Here is a 26,147-nt window from a genome sequence, read left to right as displayed (position 1 = left end):
GCTGCAGAACCTCATAAGACACACCTGAGCTGCTGCAGAACCTCATTAGACACACCTGAGCTGCTGCAGAACCTCATTAGACACACCTGAGCTGCTGCAGAACCTCATTAGACACACCTGAGCTGCTCCAGAACCTCATTAGACACACCTGAGCTGCTGCAGAACCTCATTAGACACACCTGAGCTGCTGCAGAACCTCATTAGACACACCTGAGCTGCTCCAGAACCTCATTAGACACACCTGAGCTGCAGCAGAACATCATTAGACACACCTGAGCTGCTGCAGAACTTCAATAGACACATCTGAGCTGCAGTATAACTTCATTAGATACCCATTAGCTGCAGCATAACTTCATTAGACACACCTGAGCTGCTCCAGAACCTCATTAGACACACCTGAGCTGCTGCAGAACTTCATTAGACACACCTGAGCTGCTGCAGAACCTCATAAGATACATCTGAGCTGCAGCAGAACTTCATAAGACGCACCTGAGTTGCTGCAGAACCTCATTAGACACACCTGAGCTGCTGCAGAACCTCATAAGACACACCTGAGCTGCTGCAGAACCTCATTAGACACACCTGAGCTGCTGCAGAACCTCATTAGACACACCTGAGCTGCTGCAGAACCTCATTAGACACACCTGAGCTGCTCCAGAACCTCATTAGACACACCTGAGCTGCAGCAGAACTTCATTAGACACACCTGAGCTGCTGCAGAACCTCATAAGATACATCTGAGCTGCAGCAGAACTTCATAAGACGCACCTGAGTTGCTGCAGAACCTCATTAGACACACCTGAGCTGCTGCAGAACCTCATTAGACACACCTGAGCTGCTGCAGAACTTCATTAGACACACCTGAGCTGCTGCAGAAGTTCATTAGACACGCCTGAGCTGCTACAGAACCTCATAAAACACACCTGAGCTACAGCAGAACCTCAAAAGACACACCTGAGCTGCTGCAGAACTTCAATAGACACACTTGAGCTGCAGCAGAACTTCATTAGACACACCTGAGCTGCAGCAGAACTTCATTAGACACACCTGAGCTGCTGCAGAACCTCATAAGATACATCTGAGCTGCAGCAGAACTTCATTAGACACACCTGAGCTACAGCAGAACATCACAATACACACGTCAGCTGCTATAAGTACACACCACATGGACAAATGCTGCTTATCTGCACCTATCCTTATTCTCTACCATTTGCTATAACTTATTTATCATTGCCTATGATAGGGTAACTCCACCTACTTGCCATGGCCCTGCCTACTAGTAATGGCCCCGCCTACTAGTGATGGCCACGCATATACACTCACCGGCCACGTTATTAGTTACACCATGCTGTAAAACATCACAGAGACAAAGGGGAGGAAGGTAGAGGGAAGAGATTTACCTTCTCCTTCGAATTCAGCCCATGCGAAGCAGCTATACGTCAGGCCATTACCAGAAATTGGGGTATCTTAAAACAGGACCCCCAACTTGAGGAGGTCACCAACGAACGTCCGTGTGTGGCCTTTAGACGGTGCCCCACTATACGCAATACGCTCGTACACAGCCAATTCTCCACGCATGACCAAAACTGGCTAGAGAAGAGTATTCCTGTGGGCAACTTCAGATGCGGTTCATGTAGATTTTGTGACCACAATAGCCAACTTAAGGTCATCTGTCTTGGAGGGGTTACAAATAGAGTAAGAACTTTTATTTCCTGTAAATCTACGTTTGTAGTATATATCATCTTCTGCCCCTGCAAATTCTATTACATTGGAAAAACTATACGCAAATTATATGTGAGGTTCAGGGAACATTATAAGTCGGTCAGTACAGGGGAGGGTTGCCCCCGGTTAATTGAACATGTCAGGAAACAGCATGGGGGAGATCCACGGGTTTTGATGTTTGCGGGCATCGAGCATGTCAAAATTGACCCTCTAGGGGGCGATAGGAAGAAACTCCTACTTAGACAGGAGAGCAAATATATAACTCAATTTGATGCCACTGGTGCCCTGGGGATGAACGATAGGAATGATTATAGTGTGTTTCTGTAAATCCTCAGCTTCCCGTACCTAGCCCAGTTCGTGACCAGGTATTCCCTTTCCCATTAGTTCCTCAGCCATGTTATTGCTTATGGTTTACTCTGTCTGCAGATATGGCCCCATACGGTCTTTACACTTCTCTAAGCATTTCCTATATATGGCATATTTTGCCTGTGTGTTTTTAATCACGAGTATGTATTTTCTGTGTTTTTAATCACATTGTCACGTTTTTATTATTGTTGTTGCCATGACGCCGCCCACCGGCTCCGACGCATATATTGTGCGCGGCGCAGATGGACGACGTCATTCGGCTTGATGATGCGCTAGATCAGCGCGAAACGGCCCGTCGCCAGGCCCCGCACTGCCTATGTACACCGCAATAAAGATTTTCCTGCACGCCATCGGTGAGTGCCGCTTCATCTTTTTCATTGTTCCATGCTAGTAACGGGTTGGACCCCCTTTTGCCTTCAGAACTGCCTCAATTCTTCGTGGCATAGATACAACAAGGTGCTGGAAGCTCCTCAGAGATTTTGCTCCATATTGACATGATGGCATCATACAGTTGCCGCAGATTTGTCGGCTGCACATCCATGATGCGAATCTCCCGTTCCACCACATCCCAAAGATGCTCTATTGGATTGAGATCTGGTGACTGTGGAGGCCATTTGAGTGCAGTGACCTCATTGTCATGTTCAAGAAACCAGTCTGAGATGATTCCAGCTTTATGACATGGCGCATTATCCTGCTGAAAGTAGCCATCAGATGTTACAGGGGACATTGTGCTCATAAAGGGATGGACATGGGCAGCAACAATACTCAGGTAGGCTGTGGCGTTGTACCAAGGGGCCCAAAGAGTGCCAAGAAAATATTCCCCACACCATGACACCACCACCACCACCAGCCTGAACCGTTGATACAAGGCAGGATGGATCCATGCTTTCATGTTGTTGACGCCAAATTCTGACCCTACCATCCGAATGTCGCAGCAGAAATCGAGACTCATCAGACCAGGCAACGTTTTTCCAAACTTCTACTGTCCAATTTCGATGAGCTTGTGCAAATTGTAGCCTCAGTTTCCTGTTCTTAGCTGAAAGGAGTGGCACCCGGTGTGATCTTCTGCTGCTGTAGCCCATCTGCCTCAAAGTTCGACGTACTGTGTGTTCAGAGATGCTCTTCTGCCTACCTTGGTTGTAACGGGTGGCGATTTGAGTCACTGTTGCCTTTCTATCAGCTCGAACCAGTCTGCCCATTCTCCTCTGACCTCTGGCATCAACAAGGCATTTCCGCCCACAGAACTGCCGCTCACTGGATGTTTTTTCTTTTTCGGACCATTCTCTGTAAACCCTAGAGATGGTTGTGCGTGAAAATCCCAGTAGATCAGCAGTTTCTGAAATACTCAGACCAGCCCTTCTGGCACCAACAACCATGCCACGTTCAAAGGCCTCAAATCACCTTTCTTCCCCATACTGATGCTCGGTTTGAACTGCAGGAGATTGTCTTGACCAGGTCTACATGCCTAAATGCACTGAGCTGCCACCATGTGATTGGCTGATTAGAAATTAAGTGTTAACGAGCAGTTGGACAGGTGTACCTAATAAAGTGGCCGGTGAGTGTATAATTGGGATACGTTTCGATTTTATTTTTTACAGGGTCACTCCTGGGATGTGTCCTCAGAGTGCAACTTTTTTATTTTACTTATTTTTGACCATTATTTTCTGTTATACGTCCAGTGAGCAGTGGGTAGTGTCGTGCACAGCTGTAGCAGGGCTGACGTAGTGTCAGGATGACGAGCTCGGCTCTGCTACCTCACACATAGCGGACGGTGGGGCGCGCTCCCAGCAATGTTTAGTCCGTGGCGCTCATCCGGGGTCCTGACTCCTGTGTTACATTCTACAAACAGAAGAGGACACTGAGCGGTTCCCAATGGCCGAGGACGTCCTGGAGAGCGTCCTGACCTTCCTGTCCTGCCCGGCCTGGACCGTGCTTGTCTGATTGGTTACTGTCCGAGGAGCTCACCCAAAGTGCATTGTTGGATGATAATGCCCTGTGCCGCCATTCACTTTGGCCCCATGCACACGACCGTATGAAAACGGCCGTATATATGGCTGAACTATGGCCCCGTGCATTCCAATGGGCAATGCTGCCATCCATGTACATGACCGTATTGTGCACCGTATCGTACCGTAAGTGAGCCGTATAAAAATATAGAGAATGGCAGGGGGGCGGGGGGGGGGGACCAATGTGAGGGGGAGATAGGGAGCACTAGAAGGGGAACTATACTGTGTGCTGGGTGTGGAGTAAGGAGCTGGGAGCTATAGGTGTATTACTGGTATATAACTGGCACATGACTGGCACATGACTGGTGTATGACTGGCACATGACTGGCACATGACTGGCACATGACTGGTATATGATTGGCGCATGGCTGGTGAAGGCAGTTGGCAGAAGACGTCCAGTAAATATATAACTAGAGGAGATCAGGACGTGTCCACATACAGGGGGAGATAGGCCTCATCTTTAGGACCTGTCATCCTCCATATATACAGACAGCAGAACCTCAGGTCCTGTCATCCTCCATATATACAGACAGCGGAACCTCAGGTCCTGTCATCCTCCATATATACAGACAGCAGAACCTCAGGTCCTGTCATCCTCCATATATACAGACAGCAGAACCTCAGAACCTGTCATCCTCCATATATACAGACAGCAGAACCTCAGGTCCTGTCATCCTCCATACATACAGACAGCAGAACCTCAGGTCCTGTCATCCTCCATATATACAGACAGCAGAACCTCAGGTCCTGTCATCCTCCATATATACAGACAGCAGAACCTCAGGTCCTGTCATCCTCCATATATACAGACAGCAGAACCTCAGGTCCTGTCATCCTCCATATATACAGACAGCAGAACCTCAGAACCTGTCACAGTGAGGTCACAGCTCAGCTGCTCCATGACTCCGGCTGTGACAATGACGCCATGGAGACCAGGAGTAGGGGACGGCGGCCATGTTTACACCAGAAGACCCTGCTGCCCCTCCATCCAGACCTCCAGTGAGAAAGACTCCTCCTGCTCCTGAATTAGGAGGCCGGAGACATATGAAGAGAAGGAGGTCACACAGTTACTGCACAGAAGGACTCATGGGGAGGCTTCATCTATGGCCGGAGGAGCACTATAAGGCAGGTGAGAGTCCGGGTAGAGCGCCCCCTGTCCCCTAACTGGTTACCCAGGACTCATAGTGATGTCATTGATGTGAATGGGGTTGATAATAAAGTTTCCTGACCCTATAGCAGTGACAGCAGGGGGTCTGGGAATTATTTTATCAGTGGGAGTCATGTGGGAGGAGCTTCAAAAATGGACAATTCTTCTAAGGATCATTGTCCTATTACACGTATCACACGGGAGGAGACATTCATTACTTTAGGGAGATGTGTCTGATGTGTATATGGGGAATGTGAATGTCAATGTATATAATGTCCTATACATTACTGTGTATAATGTTCTATAGATCACTGTATATAAGGATGTATATATAACTGTATGTGAGATAAATCTATGTGATGGGGGGGGGGGGGGTCACTGCATTCCCGACTTAAAGGACATCTTTTACCACCAGGATGAAGGACTGTATGCAAATGAGCCCGAGGGGCTCCAGGCTCCATTAACACCTATGGAGCCTGGAGCCCCCCGGGCTCATTTCTATATAGTCCTTCATCCTGGTGGTAGATGCCCTTAAAAGGGAACCTGTCAACAGAAGGGTATTTCTCACTGGTGACAGGTTCCTATAAACACTAAACAGAAGATAAAGAGTTGTGATAAAAACCACATCATCCCTATGTACTGTGTAGTGTCTATAGGAACCCGTCACCAGTGAGAAATACCCCTCTGCTGACAGCTTCCCTTTAAGGTTTTATGGATAATCCTTGTTCCCATGACAAAAATAAAATTGCATACAAATTCAACTTAAGAACAAACCTAACAAACCCCTTCTGGGGACCGGCTGCCTGTATAGACCCGATACATCTATAACAAGATTTACTACTCAAATGATTTGCTGCACAATATCCCCAAATTGTGGAGGTTTGTTGTCTTTTAAGGTTTTTTCCTTGTTTAGAATTTGTTATTTGCGTGGTGGCCACTCGTCGTTCTCCTATGTGCTGAGTGGGTAAGTTACAGGAGGTAAGTGACTGTATATGATGGATTTATATCATGTGTATTAGATATGTACATACATGCCTGGACTTGGCTACATGCACCCCCTGTAGTTATACAGGGCGCTGGCCTACAGGGGGCGCATACACAGAACCCTGCACCTCCAGGCTCCGCCCTCTCTGTGATGTATCTAGTAATGTCCACTAAGTAATAACTCTATGTTCACTCATTGTGTGACTTGGAACCTTCATTTTCTAGCAGCTTCCTCCCTCTGCAGTCTCTGTCTCTAAATTTTCGGCCCCCTCTGTGCCGGTGGGTGGAGCCTTTTCTCCTCCTACTCACTGCCCCCCTCCCCTCTCCATAGACTTCTATATAATCCGACTCCTCAGGGAGATTGTGCCTGGAAAAGATTAAATAAATCAGAGACTTCAGAGGGAAAAGCCAATTAGGAGGGAAGGAGGGAGGATGATAAGAGGTATAGTAAGAGGATGATAAGAGGTATAGTGAGGGGATGATAAGAGGTGTAGTAAGAGGATGATAAGAGGTGTAGTAGGAGGATGATAAGAGGTATAGTAAGAGGATGATAAGAGGTATAGTAAGAGGATGATAAGAGGTGTAGTGAGAGGATGATAAGAGGTGTAGTGAGAGGATGAGGAAGCAGTTTAATAATAATAATAATTCCATTATTTATATGGCGCACACAGATGACGTAGCGCTGCACAGAGCTTACATCTGATAAGATATTACACAGCTTTGTGTAGTCACTATCTATGTCACAGTTGATTTATTGAAAAATTACTGAGGTATAATGGGGTTGCAGAGGCTTCCGGGGAGGGTAAAAGTTGTGGGGGATCTGGGTGGTAGTTGTGGGGCAAGGTTAAACGCTGTTGGGACATATGGTAGTGGTGGAGGATAAAAGTTGTGGGGAACAGGGTAAACATTGTGGGCATTGGTGGTGGGTGGCAGGGTAAAAATTTTGTGATGGCTGAGTGGTGGTAGGTGGCAGGGTAAAAGTTGTGGGGGACTGGGGTGGCATTGGTGGGGCAGGGTAAAAGATGTGTGGGTCGGGGGTTGGGTAGGGAGCAGGGTGAGTGTTGTCAGCATTGGGTTGGTGGGGGAAGGGTAAAGTTGTGGGGATCAGGGTAGTGGGGAATAGGGTAAAAATTTTGGGATGGTAGGGTGGTGGTGGGATACAGAACAAAAGTTGTGGGATGGTGGTGGGGGGATCAGGGTAAAAGTTGTGGGGATTGGGTTGGTGGTGGGGGGATCAGGGTAAAAGTTGTGGGGATTGGGTTGGTGGTGGGGGATCACGGAAAAAGTTGTGTGGATTGGGTTGGTGGTGGGGAGATCAGGGTAAAAGTTGTGGGGATTGGGTTGGTGGTGAGGGGATCAGGGTAAAAGTTGTAGGGATTGGGTTGGTGGTGGGGGGATCAGGGTAAAAGTTGTGGGGATTGGGTTGGTGGTGGGGGGATCAGGGTAAAAGTTGTGGGGATTGGGTTGGTGGTGAGGGGATCAGGGTAAAAGTTGTAGGGATTGGGTTGGTGGTGGGGGGATCAGGGTAAAAGTTGTGGGGATTGGGTTGGTGGTGAGGGGATCAGGGCAAAAGTTGTGTGGATTGGGTTGGTGGTGGGGGGATCAGGGCAAAAGTTGTGTGGATTGGGTTGGTGGTGGGGGGATCAGGGCAAAAGTTGTAGGGATTGGGTTGGTAGTGAGGGGATCAGGGTAAAAGTTGTAGGGATTGGGTTGGTGGTGGGGGGATCAGGGTAAAAGTTGTGTGGACTGGGTTGGTGGGGGGGATCAGGGCAAAAGTTGTAGGGATTGGGTTGGTGGTGAGGGGATCAGGGCAAAAGTTGTAGGGGAGTGGGGTGTTGGGGGAGGATAAAAGTTGTGGGGATTGGGGTGGTTGGGGGGGGGACAACACCCAAAATGGCAAAATTTTAGTGCATTTTTCTGGTGTAAGCAAAGACAATAGTAGTTGCAGAGTTATACTGGAGCGTCTCATCCCCCACCAGATTTATCCTCCAGCCTCAGACCCTGGGATAGACCTGGCGCAGAGTATGACTGTCTGGTATAGCTCAGCACTGTCTGAGTGTTAGATACTATAGATAAATCTGTCCCATTGGTGTAACCAGGACAGCGGCTACACTACAGACGTCTGCTGCTGGCTCCCTCCTTAGGGTAACACAGCCGAGCAGCGGAGTCACCTACAGATTATCCTATGGATGGGGCGATAATAATGTGGGTCCTGAAACCCCTTTAGACCCAGAATAGGTGGGACATTAAGAGGATATAAATATTGTTTCTATAATGATGAATTGAAAACAGAAAGCAGAATCTGCAGATAGCACCAACTGTGCACAGTACATCCTATCCCCTACTTAAAGACACCCGACTTACAGACGACCCCTAGTTACAGACGGACCCCTCTGACCACTGTGACCTCTGGTGAAGTCTCTGGATGTTACTTTAGTCCCAGACTACAATGGAGCGGTACATACATCAGTCTCACCTTAAAATATGAGTCCTAAAGGGGCCAAGCTCCATGTTACCAAGCTCCACAAGTGGGTGGGTGCGGGTTGGTAAGATAATTATGTAAGATTATTATTGTGTTATGATTTATCGTCTGGATATAAGAATTACAATGAAAGGAAATCAACCAGTATGAAAAGGTAAAAAAAAAACCTGAAAATAGTCACCTCTCCTCCTCTTCATCTTGATCCCGGTGCTTGTCTTTGCTGGTCTTGACACGCCGGGATCCCCTAGAAAAGAGACTTATAAAAATATCCCTCCCTAAACCCTGTGCGGTCTAAGGAGGGAGATAGGACCCCCCCACCATAATCATACTGGGCCTCTCCCTCTGCAATGTGAAAACGGGGAAATGGAAACTCATCATTGGGTTTGTGAGGGGCAGAAATGTTAAGCTGTTCTTCAATTTCCTACAAACTGTACAGATATCAGCGTCTAGTAAGTAATAACTCCATGTCTGCTCATTGTGGGACTTGTAACCTTCATTTTCTAGCAGCTTCCTCGCTCTGCAGTAAACATTTTGGAAAGGCAGAGCGGTGGTGGGTGGCAGGGTAAAAGTTTTGGGATTGCTGAATGGGTGGCAGAGTAAAATATGTGTTGGGTAGGGAGCAGGGTAAGTGTTGTGGGCATTGGGCTGGTGGGGGAAGGGTAAAAGTTGTGGGAATAAGGTTTCTGGGCAATAGGGTAAAAGTTTTGGGATGGTAGAGTGGTGGTGGGTGGCAGGGCAAATTTTGTGGGGTCAGGGTGGTGGTGGGTGGACAGGGTAAAAGTTGTGGGGATTGGGTTGGTGGTGGGTGGTGGGCAGGGTAAAAGTTGTGGGGATTGGGTTGGTGGTGGAGGGATCAGGGTGAAAGTTGTGGGGATTGGGTTGGTGGTGGGGGGATCAGGGTAAAAGTTGTGGGTATTGGGTTGGTGGTGGGGGGATCAGGGTAAAAGTTGTGGGGATTGGGTTGGTGGTGGAGGGATCAGGGTAAAAGTTGTGGGGATTGGGTTGGTGTTGGGGGGATCAGGGTAAAAGTTGTGTGGATTGGGTTGGTGGTGGGGGGGATCAGGGTAAAAGTTGTGGGGATTGGGTTGGTGGTGGGGGGGTCAGGGTAAAAGTTGTGGGGATTGGGTTGGTGGTGGGTTGCAGGGTAAAAGTTGTGGGGATTGGGTTGGTGGTGGGGGGATCAGGGTAAAAGTTGTGGGGATTGGGTTGGTGGTGGAGGGATCAGGGTAAAAGTTGTGGGGATTGGGTTGGTGGTGGGGGGATCAGGGTAAAAGTTGTGGGGATTGGGTTGGTGGTGGAGGGATCAGGGTAAAAGTTGTGGGGATTGGGTTGGTGTTGGGGGGATCAGGGTAAAAGTTGTGTGGATTGGGTTGGTGGTGGGGGGATCAGGGTAAAAGTTGTGTGGATTGGGTTGGTGGTGGGGGGATCAGGGTAAAAGTTGTGGGGATTGGGTTGGTGGTGGAGGGATCAGGGTAAAAGTTGTGGGGATTGGGTTGGTGGTGGGGGGATCAGGGTAAAAGTTGTGGGGATTGGGTTGGTGGTGGGGGGATCAGGGTAAAAGTTGTGGGGATTGGGTTGGTGGTGGGTTGCAGGGTAAAAGTTGTGGGTATTGGGTTGGTGGTGGGGGGATCAGGGTAAAAGTTGTGGGTATTGGGTTGGTGGTGGAGGGATCAGGGTAAAAGTTGTGGGGATTGGGTTGGTGGTGGGGGGATCAGGGTAAAAGTTGTGGGGATTGGGTTGGTGGTGGGGGGATCAGGATAAAGGTTGTGTGGATTGGGTTGGTGGTGGGGGGATCAGGGTAAAAGTTGTGGGGATTGGGTTGGTGGTGGAGGGATCAGGGTAAAAGTTGTGGGGATTGGGTTGGTGGTGGGGGGATCAGGGTAAAAGTTGTGGGGATTGGGTTGGTGGTGGGGGGATCAGGGTAAAAGTTGTGGGGATTGGGTTGGTGGTGGGGGGATCAGGGTAAAAGTTGTGTGGATTGGGTTGGTGGTGGGGGGATCAGGGTAAAAGTTGTATGGATTGGGTTGGTGGTGGGGGGATCAGGGTAAAAGTTGTATAGGAGTGGGGTGTTGGTGGAGGGGGGGTTAAAAGTTGTGGGGAACAGGGTGGTGGTGGGTGGAGGGTGGGCAGGGTGAAAGTTGTGGGGATTGGGTTAGTGGTGGGGGGATCAGGGTAAAACTTGCATAGGAGTGGGGTGTTGCTGGAGGGTAAAAGTTGTGGGGATCAGGGTGGTGGTGGGTGGTCAGGTTAAAAGTTGTTTGGATTGGGTTGGTGGTGGTGGGGATCAGGGTAAAAGTTGTATAGGAGTGGGGTGTTGGTGGAGGGGGGGTGAAAGTTGTGTGGATTGGGTTGGTGGTGGGGGGATCAGGGTAAAAGTTGTGCGGATTGGGTTGGTAGTGGGGTATCAGGGTAAAAGTTGTGGGGATCAGGGTTGCAGGAAATAAGGTAAAAGTTTTCGGATGGTAGGGTGGTGGTGGGTGGGTAGGGTAAAAGTTGTGGGTATTGGGTTGGTGGTTAGGGGATCAGGGTAAAAGTTGTATGGGAGTGGGGTGTTGGTGGAGGGAGAGGGTAGAAGTTGTGGGTATTGGGTTGGTGGTGGGGGATCAGGGTAAAAGTTGTGGGGATTGGGTTGGTGGTGGGGGGATCAGGGTAAAAGTTGTGGGTATTGGGTTGGTGGTTAGGGGATCAGGGTAAAAGCTGTATGGGAGTGGGGTGTTGGTGGAGGGAGAGGGTAGAAGTTGTGGGGATTGGGTTGGTGGTGGGGGATCAGGGTAAAAGTTGTGGGGATTGGGTTGGTGGGGGGGGATCAGGGTAAAAGTTGTGGGGATAGGGTTGGTGGTGGGGTATCAGGGTAACAGTTGTGGGGATTGGTGGTGGGGCATCAGGGTAAAAGTTGTGGGGATTGAGGTGTTGGTGCAGAGTTATACTGGAGCGTCTCATCCTCCACCAGATTTATCCTCCAGCCTCAGACCCTGGGATAGACCTGGCGCAGAGTATGACTGTCTGGTATAGCTCAGCACTGTCTGAGTGTTAGATACTATAGATAAATCTGTCCCATTGGTGTAACCAGGACAGCGGCTACACTACAGACGTCTGCTGCTGGCTCCCTCCTTAGGGTAACACAGCCGAGCAGCGGAGTCACCTACAGATTATCCTATGGATGGGACGATAATAATGTGGGACCTGAAACCCCTTTAGACCCAGAATAGGTGGGACATTAAGAGGATATAAATATTGTTGCTTTGATGATGAATGATGATTTGATGATAAGAACTAAAAGCAGAATCTGCAGAGAGCACAGTACAGGCGGTCCACTACTTACAGACATTCGACTTACAGACGACCCCTAGTTACAGACGGACCTCTCTGACCACTGTGACCTCTGGTGACCTCTCTGGATGTTACTTTAGTCCCAGGCTGCAATGATCAGCTGTAAGGAGTCTGTAATAAAGTTTTATTGATAATCTTTGGTGACATTACAGCAAAACATTTTGAAAATCAAATTGTCACTAGGACAAAAATAATTTTGATTATACAATGTACAGTTCTTACTTACATACAAATGCAACTTAACCCAAAGTACATGAGAGGAGCGGTACATACATCAGTCTCACCTTAATATATGGCGTCCTTAAGGGGCCAAACGTTACCAAGCTCCACAAGTGGGTGGGTGTGGGTTGGTAAGATAATTATGTAAGTTTATGATTGTGCTATGATTTATTGTCTGGAAATAAGATTAGATAAATAAATATTTAATTAAAATTAAAGGAAATCAACCAGTATGAAAAAGTGTTTAAAAAACACTGAAATTACTCACCTACTCTTCATCTTCATCCCGGCGCTCGTCTGTGATAGTCTTGACATGCCGGGATCACCTATAAAGAGCAGGAGGGATCATGGGGACGAGATATCTGGTGCTCTGGGCTCCGGTCAGTATTTTCAGTGTTTTTTTACTTTTTCCTACTGGTTGATTTCCTTTATAAAGACAAATCAGCCTCATAGCATAACTATGAGTGTGGGAACCAGGTGGAACTTTCTGCAGTGACAAACAACACAAGTGCAGTTGAGATGAGGCAAATGGAGCGGAGCTGGTACCAGGCCGGGGGTAAGGGGCTTATACAGTGGTGTAACTACAGCAGTAGCAGCCATAGCAGCCGCTATGGGGCCCACAGTGTCAGGGGGCCCCAGCATCTGACCTAACACAATAAAGAATGGAGGGTGTGCACCATTATATCCATATTGTACTGCACATGTCCAGCATAATATGTATATAACGTATACCGTGATGTATATATGCAGTATCTGTGATGTGTATATGGTGTCTGTATACACTGTATGTGAGTATGTTGCATATGGCACTGTATGTATGTGTATATGCTGTGTGTGCACATGAGTGTATTTATATGTGATTGTAACTCGCATGTGTGAGTATACTAATACTAATTTATTAAGTGGGAAGGGGGGCCCCATGGAGTAGCCTGCTAGAGGGCCCTGTCTCTCCTAGTTACGCTATTGGGCTTATATCTTGGTCACACACTGGAATGTGGGGTTTCTCTCCATCCATTTCACACTGGCCAGACTGTGGATTATTCCACCAAGGAGGTTGTCAGGGGTTATGGCAGGTGATGATGGACAGAGATTGTGGACAGAGATGATGTTTGACAAAGTGCTAAAGGACAAGATGAGAACATATCAGGAATGAAACCAAAGGTCTCAGCAAATAGGAGAAATCCAGCATAAGACACATCAGGAACAAGAGGTCCAGGGTCAGTAGAGCCATCAGTAACAAGAGGTGCAGGGTCAGTAGAGTCATCAGTAACAAGAGGTGCAGGGTCAGTAGAGTCATCAGTAACAAGAGGTGCAGGGTCAGTAGAGTCATCAGTAACAAGAGGTGCAGGGTCAGTAGAGCCATCAGTAACAAGAGGTGCAGGGTCAGTAGAGTCATCAGGAACAAGAGCATCCACATAAGCAGGGTCAGTAGTGACAGGCAATATATTGGAGAAGATATAAGTAAAGCAAGTACTGTACCTGTAGGTCGAGCTACTACCCCCATTTATGTCGCTTCAGGGTCACACACCAGTTCCTCTAAACCCTTCGGGGGTCAGCTGTCACTGAACTGGGACTACTCCTGGGGTAGCGACCTGGTGGTTCCCCGCAGCGAAGACCAGATCCCCGTATGGGGGTTAAAGGGTGAAAACCGGGGGATCACTTAGACAACGCCCTCAGGATTAGCCCTAAGCCAAACCAGTTCAGTGGCGCAGTGGGTCCACACCCGCTGCCTTACATTACCCAAGAGAGGAACATAGAGATGGTGCCCGCAGGATCATTCTTATAAAAAAAGGGAAATTTATGGAAAACTTTATGAAAGTTAAAGTAGATACTGGACAATGTAACACATTTCTACATAAGACCACCCCTTAGAGAAGACCAAGTTTTTTAGCCATCATTTTTTTCTTGTTTTTCTTGTGAGGACCAAACTAATGGTGCCCCTCTATGAGCGCACCACCATTTATCTAACCAAAGACCATTTTTTGTGCAATTTTTTAATATTTGGTAATGATATAAACCCCCGCACTCCACATTCTCATCTACAGATTATGTAAAGTAGAGTTTGGCAAATTCCTGATCTTCCCTCCAATATGTTTGATTTCTTTTACAACATTCAGTCTAGCATCTGTACACCTGATTTATCAAACATTAAGTTGTAAAATTTCCAAAAATTCTTGGATCTAATCCCAGCAAATGGATGGAGTAGAAAAGGGAATTTTGTCAACTCAACCCCCTAAAATGAGCTCAAAGACCTTCCACCACCCTCCTCCCTCATCTCCCAAGCATCAATGTCCTCCGTGTCATTGCTTTCTTGTCAATTGGGTGGAGCCACACTGTTTGCTCCAGCCTAGAGCCAATCATCTGGCAGTAGAGAGTCTAATTAGAATAGTTCCAGGGTAGGGTCAGCACACAATATGCTAATTAGACTCCCTACTGTCAGATGGGCGGCCCTAGACATCAGGAATAATGACAATGTTTGCCCAGGAATGATGAGGGCTAAAAGGAAACGTGTCACCAAAATTATCCAGATTTTTTTATCAATGAGAATTGTTTTTTCACCTTTTACTAATTGGTGAGGAAATCTTTTTTTATTGCTACAAATTTTTGAGAAAATGTAACAAATGATAGAAATGTGGTAGAAATAACAAAATACTCATAAACTTGTAATATAAATTAATATAAAGGCACAAAAATACTACAATTAGTAAGAAAACAATTCCATCTGTGCTGCAATATAACAGGGGCGGAGGTGATGGAGGTGGTGAAAGGTCGAGGTGAAAGGTCGTATGTAAATGTTATGAATTTGGAAAATGAGATTTCAGTGGAGTCACGCTGATGTGTAACAATGGAAGGGAAGCGACTCTGGGACCCGAAAGTAGAGGTTAACAATGGGGGGATCATCAATGAGAAGGAAAGTTTAATGGGAACCAACATGTGGAGGAACCATTCTGGGGACATGGAATATAATTTATATTGTGTCATGAAGAGTCATGAATTTTCCAATCTACCTTCTGTATCAATTTTCAAAATCTCTGCTTGCTTTGTAAAGCGCTGCAGAATTTGATGGCGCTATATAAATATAGTTTATTATTATAAGAATAGGGACTACGAGAGGAGGGCCTTGTGCTGGAGGGGTGATGTTGGGGGACAGGAATGACAGGGCCACAATCAGGTTATGTGTGTGGGGGCTGGGGTGACTTGAGTATTTAGTAATAGTCTGGGCCAGGTTCTCTATAATATACTAATGTGTTACCAAGCATAAGTTTTGGGGCCTTTCATCATTATTTATGTGTTTCGGTGCTGTACTTTATGATTCCCAATAGGCCAAAATGTGTGATGCCCAAGAGGCCAAAATATATGATGCCCAAGAGTCTAAAATGTATTATGCCCTAGAGCTCACTTTGTATAATGCCCAAGAGATGTATGATATGTATGATACAAAAGAGGCCAATAAGTGTGATACCCAGAAGGCCACTATCTATAATGCGCAAGAAAGGCAAATCTGTGATGCCCAAGAGAGGCCAAAATGTGTGATGCCCAAGAGGCCAAAATGTGTGATGCCCAAGAGGCCAAAATGTATGATGCCCAAGAGAGGCCAAAATGTATGATGCCCAAGAGGCCAAAATGTGTGATGCCCAAGAGAGGCCAAAATATATGATGCCCAAGAGAGGCCAAAATATATGATGCCCAAGAAGGCAAAATGTGTGATGCCCAAGAGGCCAAAATGTATGATGCCCAAGAGGCCAAAATGTATGATGCCCAAGAGGCCAAAATATATGATGCCCAAGAAGGCAAAATGTGTAATGCCCAAGAGAGGCCAAAATGTATGATGCCCAAGAGGCCAGAATGTATGATGCCCAAGAAGGCAAAATGTATGATGCCCAAGAGAGGCCAAAATGTATGATGCCCAAGAGAGGCCAAAATGTATTATGCCCAAGAGAGGCCAAAATGTATTATGCCCAAGAGGCCAAAATGTATGATGCCCAAGAGAGACCACAACTACTGGTGCCCGAGTGTGGATCAAACTAATGGTGCCCGAGTGTGGATCAAACTAATGGTGCCCGAGTGAGGACCAAACTAATGGTGCCCGAGTGAGGACCAAACTAATGGTGCCCGAGTGAGGACCAAATTAATGGTGCCCGAGTGAGGACCAAACTAATGGTGCCCGAGTGAGGACCAAACTAATGGTGCCCGAGTGAGGACCAACTAATGGTGCCCGAGTGAGGACCAACTAATGGTGCCCGAGTGAGGACCAAACTAATGGTGCCCGAGTGAGGACCAACTAATGGTGCCCGAGTGTGGACCAAACTAATGGTGCCCGAGTGTGGACCAAACTAATGGTGCCCGAGTGTGAACCAACTAATGGTGCCCAAGTGAGGACCAAACTAATGGTGCCCGAGTGAGGACCAACTAATGGTGCCCGAGTGAGGACCAAACTAATGGTGCCCGAGTGAGGACCAACTAATGGTGCCCGAGTGTGGACCAAACTAATGGTGCCCGAGTGTGGACCAAACTAATGGTGCCCGAGTGTGGACCAACTAATGGTGCCCGAGTGTGGACCATCTAATGGTGCCCGAGTGTGGACCAAACTAATGGTGCCCGAGTGTGGACCAAACTAATGGTGCCCGAGTGAGGACCAAACTAATGGTGCCCGAGTGTGGACCAAACCCTTATCTGAAATCTCCTGTGATTATTGTAGATTATTGTCTTTCTGATTCTCCTGCATTTATTAATTTGTCTTTTTTTGTCTTGCAGAGCTCATGTGTGGTACAAGCAGTATATATATATATATATCCCATATAGTATACAAGCAGTATATATATATATATCCCATATACACTGATTGTGCCGCCATACGCCGTGTACCTTCTGTGAGGCGTCAGGATCACATGCTGCACTCCATGGCAGTGCATAGAGAGGAAATCACTGATCTAGTAATCAATTGTACTGGTGTCTTAAAGAGATAGCGGTACATTTGATCTTGGGGTTAATATTGAGACTCCTGGATCCCTGGAGGAAGAGGTGAGTAACTGCCCCGGTCAGGACAAATATCTAGGTACCAGAATCAGGCCCAGTACATGGGAGGTGGATGGAAGAGGAGCTGCAGGGATCCTCCACACTCCGGTAAGTAGTGATATTATATTATGTTACTGTTACCATATATAATTACACATGTTTATGACGTGTTTGTATATGTCAGTAGGTCACCCCGGCCATAGAGGGATCACAGGATCCGTATATAGGCTCCAGATCAGCGGCAGCTTCCAGGAATATGCTCCGGATACACAGCACCACAGCCTGAGGAAGGGGCCTCCTCCAGTCCACAACGTCACATCCCTGGTACTTACCCTGCACTGGATACATTATATCTATTCTATCATTGTTTATTTTGTGTTTGTATCCTTGCAATGCAATCAGGTTTTAGATTGAATTGGTCGGTGTTCCGGTCAGAGCCTATTGGCTAAGATTGGACACGTGTTCTACCCCTATGCTGTATATCTTGTCATTCATTGCGGCTTCCTTTAGTCATGAATAAGGATATACTTTTTAGCCGAATCGCGTAGGCGTTTATCGTGCCATCCGGGTCCATCTTTTAAAAGCCGTATGTGTTTTTTGAAGACTACAATAAAAAAAATCTACATTTTCGCAAATTTTGGAGTGGAGTTTGCTCTAGAGCCGGATTTTTGTGTTCATTCTATAATTGTTGTTATAAGATCTCCAAGGAGAAGGGTCAGGCCTGGAGATTGGGAATACGGATGTGTATGAAGTGCATAAATCTGAGCTGTCATATCATATACACACTGCCCAGGATGGGGACCTGTGTTTATGGATAATGGAACGATCACTGATGGGTTTCTTGGTGTCTCATACAAGATAAGACATGGGGGAGGAGGTGCGCGGTGCTGTACCCCACCTGTACAGGGTGTCATTGGTAAGTGCACAGCACCAGGTCATCCAGGTATGGGGGGGTAGGGGTGGGGGTCAGCACTGTGATTGGCGGCAGGTAATAGAGTGGGTGCTCTGTGTCTAATACCTACCAATAGAGAGCACCCCAAAATTCTGACTGATAGGGGGAAGAAGGGAATTGGGGTGACTCTCCTGGATGATGTCCAGCACCTTTGGATATTATTTTATCTGCTGTTCCTCATTGCCATTTGTTTCCTCTCTTTCTCCAGGACATATCACACCCATCACCGTGTTCTGATCCCTACAAGGAATCCGAGCGCTCATCCATATCCTACAGATGGAGAATCCAGACACAGATCCCCCAGGATTCCCCCTCAGCCATCGCTTCCTGTCCTGACCTGGAGAAGCCGAGGCTGATGACTACTACACGGCCACCAGGTTCTCCATCACTGCCTCACGTCTCTGCCTCCTTCTCCCACCCAGAAGATGAGGCACTGCCCGGGATTCCTCCTCAGACTAATGATCACATTGTATAGGAAGACGTCATGGACAGATGGGAACAGCTGTGATTTGTCATTTAGGGTCCAAGTGTGATTAAACTTTGTCTTTCCATCTGATGTGTGGGTGACGGGTATGTTTTATGTCCTCTATATCTGCCAGAGAGCTATAGAAAGGGGTATGAGAACTTCAGGTCACAGAGGTCAAACCCTCACACATCACACTCTATTGATAGAAACTTCTATCATGGCTCACAACCATCCTGGATTCGGCAGGACAGTCACGGGTTTTCACCTCTGCCCCGCCATCAGGGGCAGCTGGAAGGTTGTCCCGGATATTCCCTCCAGGTCCTGCACTGGCTGGGGTTCTGTGTCCCGCCTAGTAGATACTTTTAAAGACAGAAGTTGCGGTACTGAATTACTTCTACAGACATCGGGAGGGAATCCTTATGAGAGATGTGTCGGGTTAGCCGCAGAGCAGAGACTATGTCATCAGGGAGATATCACCATCTGTCCATATATGGTCTCTACACTCCCCAGGGCTTCCCCAGACACAAGCTCTTTATTTAATTCAATTAAATACATTTTTGAACAGAACCTCCACACTCCACCTGCCATAGAGACGCAGAACCTCTATTCACTAGGCTATGGGCTTAGTGGTTGTCTATAAGTGGAGAGCTGTTAACTGTTACACTGTGACACAGACTTAAGGCACTGGTATATAGATAGAGGGATACTCTCTATGTGACACTATTATGAGAGTGATGTGTGGTGCCATGAAATAAGCTTTGATGGGCACTGTGTGACACCACAATGTGAGCACCATATGGCACCACTATGCATGCCCTGTATGACACTTTTTTTGAAAGTATAGTGCAGCACCAGTATTTTTGCACTATATGGCACGGACTTTCAAATACAGCATGGTACTATAATATGAGAACTATACCTAGCTAACACTGTGTGGCAGCATGAAGCGCCTTGTAACAACATCTAGTTGTTGCACTGTGTGGCACCATTATGTGGGCACCATGCAGTAGTATTATGTTAGCCCTGTGTGGCAGCATTATGTGGGCACCATGCAGTAGTATTATGTTAGCAGTGTGTGGCACCATTATGTTGGCACCATGCAGTAGTATTATGTTAGCACTGTGTGGCACCATTATGTGAGCACCATGCAGTAGTATTATGTTAGCAGTGTGTGGCTCCATTATGTGAGCACCATGCAGTAGTATTATGTTAGCACTGTGTGGCACTATTATATGAGCACCATGCAGTAGTATTATGTTAGCACTGTGTGGCACTATTATGTGGGCACCATGCAGTAGTATTATGTTAGCACTGTGTGGCAGCATTATGTGGGCACCATGCAGTAGTATTATGTTAGCACTGTGTGGCAGCATTATGTGGGCACCATGCAGTAGTATTATGTTAGCACTGTGTGGCAGCATTATGTGGGCACCATTCAGTAGTATTATGTTAGCACTGTGTGGCACCATTATGTGGGCACCATGCAGTAGTATTATGTTAGCACTGTGTGGCTCCATTATGTGAGCACCATGCAGTAGTATTATGTTAGCAGTGTGTGGCACCATTATGTGGGCACCATGCAGTAGTATTATGTTAGCACTGTGTGGCACCATTATGTGGGCACCATGCAGTAGTATTATGTTAGCACTGTGTGGCACCATTATGTGGGCACCATGTAGTAGTATTATGTTAGCACTGTGTGGCACTATTATGTGGGCACCATGTAGTAGTATTATGTTAGCACTGTGTGGCAGCATTATGTGGGCACCATGTAGTAGTATTATGTTAGCACTGTGTGGCACTATTACATGATTAGGTAGAGGGTGATCTCTAGTTAATCACACATAATCCCCCTCTATCAGTAGTGCGCCCCCTAGTGGTCTGTGTACATAGTGCAGGTGTTATGACTGGCACACCTAGGTACTAGACATGCCGGGGCAGTGAATATTCGGAAGGAGAAGATTTGTGCCCATTTCCAGGGCAATATTTTCCAGGAGAAGTGATTTTGCTGTCAGGTACAGACTGATACATGAGCCCCGGGTTGTCCCTGGACAATGTATCTCACTAATGCTCCTTTATGTCCGTGACGCGCTCGCTACCTCTGCGCACGGAGGCTTCCAGATATACGTTCAGTCAGATGAAATATCTTCCTTCCAACACAGAACCTTGTAGGAAGACACAGTACATGGGTCAGCGGTGCGGTGATATACACGGGCCGGCAGGAGCGGCTACACGTAAAAATGCCAATATTTACTCAGTGGATGTGCCGGAGATTTAACCACTGGCGGAGCTTTACGGCTCCGGGTGCTGCATTTCGGCTCAGGGTATAAAACGCCTGATGTGTCTGCAGATATTGGGGGTCATTTATTAAGGGCCCGATTCGCGTTTTCCCGACGTGTTACCCGAATATTTCCGTTTTGCGCCGCTTGTACTTAAATTGCCCCGGGATTTTGGCGCACGCGATCGGATTGTGGCGCATCGGCGCTGGCATGCGCGCGACGGAAATCGGGGGGCGTGGCCGAACGAAAACCCGACGTATTCGGAAAAACCGCCGCATTTAAAAACCGAAAATGTGTCGCATAAGGACCGCTTACCTTCACCTGGTCCAGCTCGGTGCATTCCGGCGCGATGAGTTTACTTTCAGCGCAGCAGCGCCACCTGGTGGACGGCGGAAGAACTACCTTATTAAATCCCGGCCGGACCCGAATCCAGAGCGGAGAAGCCGCCGCTGGAACGCGAATGGACCGGGTAAGTAAATTTGCCCCATTGTATCAATAGCGGCTCATCAATTCACAAGCGTCGCTCACGCGTGCCTGTACTGCCACCTGCTGGTGACACGACTATACTACAACACCACAACGAAATCCATGTCTGCCAGGCCTAAGCTACCTGTGCAAATAAGTTTTCCAGAATGGGATAAGGAAAACAAGGCCTGTAAAGGCGTCTAAAGAGGCAATGTTTTCCTTATCCCATCCTGGAAAACTTATTTGCATATTTCCCAGAATCCCCTTGTGGAGCATCATAACATTTTTTTTATTATACCGTGATTTCGGAGATCCTATAGTATTATTATATTATTTTGCCCATCCTATACTTTATTCTGAAGAGTAATGATAAAAAAAAAGCTTTTTATTAGTAAGCTCTTAACCCCTTAAGCACCTTCCTGAAACTGACCATTTTTTAAGATCTGACATTTGTCACTACAAGGGTGTGGTGCGTTCTTGGTCCGTTTTTGTACGTTTATCATATGTTTGGCTGGTTTGAATCAGTTTTTCCTCATTTGTGGAAGTTTAAGCAGCTGTTATGCTGCACATTGTACAGGATGATATCTTCCACAGTATACAGCGGAACCTGGAGCTCAGATAGGAAATGTTGGGGAGGGGACACTCATCTCTACTTACTGCCTCTACTTCTCCCATGTGAAAGCAGCTACTAGGCAGCATAAAATTATATCTTCGGCCCATGACTCCCCCTGGGATTGTTTAGGGTGTGAATGTGTGTGTATGCTGTATATGTGTATGGTGTGCATATACTGAATTCATGTGTGTATTTGCTATATTTATATATAGTGTGTGTATATGGTTTGTTTGTTTATATTATATGAATGTGTATATATGGTTTGTATATACTGTGGCCCAGATTTATTAAGGGTGCAGCAAACTGTGCGCTAGATTATTGAATACTGGCGCACAGTTGTCAATAATCCGAGGCCCCGGCACTGCTCTGGTAGTGTGCACCATCATTTTTTAGATGCACCTTTAACATACAGGGTGCAACACATTTCTGTGGAGTCGCTGTATTCAAAAGCAAACTCTTACTATGCAGTCACAGCCCTTTTAGGTGCACATTTATTCTGTCTTATCAGACACAGAGCAGCCGCGACACAAAACTGGCACAGACACTTTATACATACGTGTACAAGCAGATTACATGTTCTTTCTATATACTGAGCGGGCACATGCAGGGGCTATCTATATACTGAGGGGACACAGGCAGGGGCTATCTATATACTGAGGGGACACATGCAGCGGCAAACTATATACTGAGGGGACACATGCAGGGGCTATCTATATACTGAGCGGGCACGTGCAGCGGCTATCTATATACTGAGGGGACACGTGCAGCGGCTATCTATATACTGAGCGGGCACGTGCAGCGGCTATCTATATACTGAGCGGGCACGTGCAGCGGCTATCTATATACTGAGGGGACACATGCAGGGGCTATCTATATACTGAGGGGACACATGCAGGGGCTATCTATATACTGAGGGGACACATGCAGGGGCTATCTATATACTGAGCGGACACATGCAGGGGCTATCTATATACTGAGCGGGCACGTGCAGCGGCTATCTATATACTGAGGGGACACATGCAGGGGCTATCTATATACTGAGCGGGCACGTTCAGCGGCCATCTATATACTGAGGGGACACATGCAGGGTCTATCTATATACTGAGGGGACACATGCAGGGTCTATCTATATACTGAGCGGGCACGTGCAGCGGCTATCTATATACTGAGGGGACACATGCAGCGGCTATCTATATACTGAGGGGACACATGCAGGGGCTATCTATATACTGAGGGGACACATGCAGGGGCTATCTATATACTGAGGGGACACATGCAGGGTCTATCTATATACTGAGGGGACACATGCAGGGTCTATCTATATACTGAGGGGACACATGCAGGGTCTATCTATATACTGAGCGGGCACGTGCAGCGGCTATCTATATACTGAGCGGGCACGTGCAGCGGCTATCTATATACTGAGGGGACACATGCAGCGGCTATTTATATACTGAGGGGACACATGCAGGGGCTATCTATATACTGAGGGGACACATGCAGGGGCTATCTATATACTGAGCGGGCACGTGCAGCGGCTATCTATATACTGAGGGGACACGTGCAGCGGCTATCTATATACTGAGCGGGCACGTGCAGCGGCTATCTATATACTGAGCGGGCACGTGCAGCGGCTATCTATATACTGAGGGGACACATGCAGGGGCTATCTATATACTGAGGGGACACATGCAGGGGCTATCTATATACTGAGGGGACACATGCAGGGGCTATCTATATACTGAGCGGACACATGCAGGGGCTATCTATATACTGAGCGGGCACGTGCAGCGGCTATCTATATACTGAGGGGACACATGCAGGGGCTATCTATATACTGAGCGGGCACGTGCAGCGGCCATCTATATACTGAGGGGACACATGCAGGGTCTATCTATATACTGAGGGGACACATGCAGGGTCTATCTATATACTGAGCGGGCACGTGCAGCGGCTATCTATATACTGAGGGGACACATGCAGCGGCTATCTATATACTGAGGGGACACATGCAGGGGCTATCTATATACTGAGGGGACACATGCAGGGGCTATCTATATACTGAGGGGACACATGCAGGGTCTATCTATATACTGAGGGGACACATGCAGGGTCTATCTATATACTGAGGGGACACATGCAGGGTCTATCTATATACTGAGCGGGCACGTGCAGCGGCTATCTATATACTGAGCGGGCACGTGCAGCGGCTATCTATATACTGAGGGGACACATGCAGCGGCTATTTATATACTGAGGGGACACATGCAGGGGCTATCTATATACTGAGGGGACACATGCAGGGTCTATCTATATACTGAGGGGACACATACAGGGGCTATCTATATACTGAGGGGACACATGCAGGGGCTATCTATATACTGAGTGGGCACGTGCAGCGGCTATCTATATACTGAGGGGACACATGCAGGGGCTATCTATATACTGAGGGGACACGTGCAGCGGCCATCTATATATTGAGTGGGCACGTGCAGGGGCTATCTATATACTGAGTGGACATATGCAGGGGCTATCTATATACTGAGGGGACACATGCAGGGGCTATCTATATACTGAGTGGGCATGTGCAGGGGCTATCTATATACTGAGTGGGCACGTGCAGCGGCTATCTATATACTGAGGGGACACATGCAGGGGCTATCTATATACTGAGGGGACACATGCAGGGGCTATCTATATACTGAGGGGACACATGCAGGGGCTATCTATATACTGAGTGGGCACGTGCAGCGGCTATCTATATACTGAGGGGACACATGCAGGGGCTATCTATATACTGAGGGGACACGTGCAGCGGCCATCTATATATTGAGTGGGCACGTGCAGGGGCTATCTATATACTGAGTGGACACATGCAGGGGCTATCTATATACTGAGGGGACACATGCAGGGGCTATCTATATACTGAGTGGGCATGTGCAGGGGCTATCTATATACTGAGTGGGCACGTGCAGCGGCTATCTATATACTGAGGGGACACATGCAGGGGCTATCTATATACTGAGGGGACACATGCAGGGGCTATCTATATATTGAGTGAGCACGTGCAGAGTCTAGTTTGTCATGGCTCAGTTTGGTCCAAAAAAATAGTGTATAATGTCTTGTATCAATTTGGGAATAGACACCGATGGTGGGGGGGGGGCACCAAAATCTTCTGGTCAGGTGCCCCAAAATTACTTGTGGCAGCCCTGTGTGTGAGTGCAGAACTTTGTGTGTGTACATAAGTATAGAAATGTGTGTGATTAAGTAAATGTATGTGTACAAATATGTTTATAGAGGTGGGAGGTGCATGCAGAAGTCTGCTCTAGGGGCCCAGCCTTTCCTAGCTCCTGGATGATCTGTACTTTGTATTTCTGTTATTCTACAATGCATGTAACTTTTTGATCATTTTTTTTTTAGCTAAACTATTTGTGGTTCAATATTTTTTTTAAGACGGTTTATCTAGCAAGGTAAATACATACTTAGCCCCCACTATCCTGGATGCAGCAGCACAGTCCCAGTTTTTCAGGCATGTCCCAACATCCCAGTTGGTTGGAAGTTTGTCCCGGAATGCCCCACATGTCTCCTCTACCTAAAAACATAACTCTCATTTTACAGTCTGATGGGATGTGAAAGATGAGATTCTTATCTTTAATATGACACCAGCACCATGTTTCTAGCTGCTATAGAATCAAAGATAGGGTTGTCTATGTCTCTTCCCCTGCAGCCACTAAACTTGACTTATCTCAGGCAAAATATGACTGTTCTGTGCTCATTATCACACAAATTTGTGAATATTTTTTTAATAGGTAAATGGGTGAAATTTCACATAAAAGAAGGATTTCTAGAAAGGACATTGAAATATAAAAATAAATAATGTAGCGCTTTGCAGGTTTCCAGTAAATTGCACAGAACTTTTTCATCGTGTAATGAAATGCTCTATTTTGTGTCCGGAGCAGATCCCTGTCCGGAGGATCCTCTGGGACCCCATCACTTATCACTGACAGCTAATAGTGTGGCCCCCGGTGACCTTCCCATCTAACGGCCCATGAAGGTTATTTATTGAAAGCTATATGACTGGTATGGGGGACATTTGGGGA

At 47.2% G+C, this 26,147-nt stretch overlaps 2 long non-coding RNA genes across 4 annotated transcripts in view; one reads left to right on the top strand and one right to left on the bottom strand.

The window, feature by feature from the left end:
- The window catches only part of LOC140134722 (uncharacterized), a 250,925-nt gene that overhangs the window by 40,430 nt on the left and 184,348 nt on the right, over window positions 1-26,147 (bottom strand). The window lies entirely within an intron of this gene.
- LOC140134719 (uncharacterized) lies at window positions 4,821-18,770 on the top strand. 2 transcript variants are annotated; one of them, XR_011856379.1, is made up of 4 exons: window positions 4,821-5,223; window positions 6,155-6,205; window positions 17,012-17,596; window positions 18,433-18,770. It is a non-coding gene; the product is annotated as an uncharacterized lncRNA (long non-coding RNA). The 2 variants fall into 2 exon arrangements; XR_011856378.1 differs by having other exon boundaries at window positions 6,155-6,219.

The sequence above is a fragment of the Engystomops pustulosus genome, chromosome 6 (genome assembly GCF_040894005.1).
Source record: "Engystomops pustulosus chromosome 6, aEngPut4.maternal, whole genome shotgun sequence".
NCBI classification, from domain to species: Eukaryota; Metazoa; Chordata; class Amphibia; order Anura; family Leptodactylidae; genus Engystomops; species Engystomops pustulosus.
The sequence above is the reverse complement of the archived record's forward strand: the minus strand, read 5'-3'. Positions and strand labels throughout refer to the sequence as shown.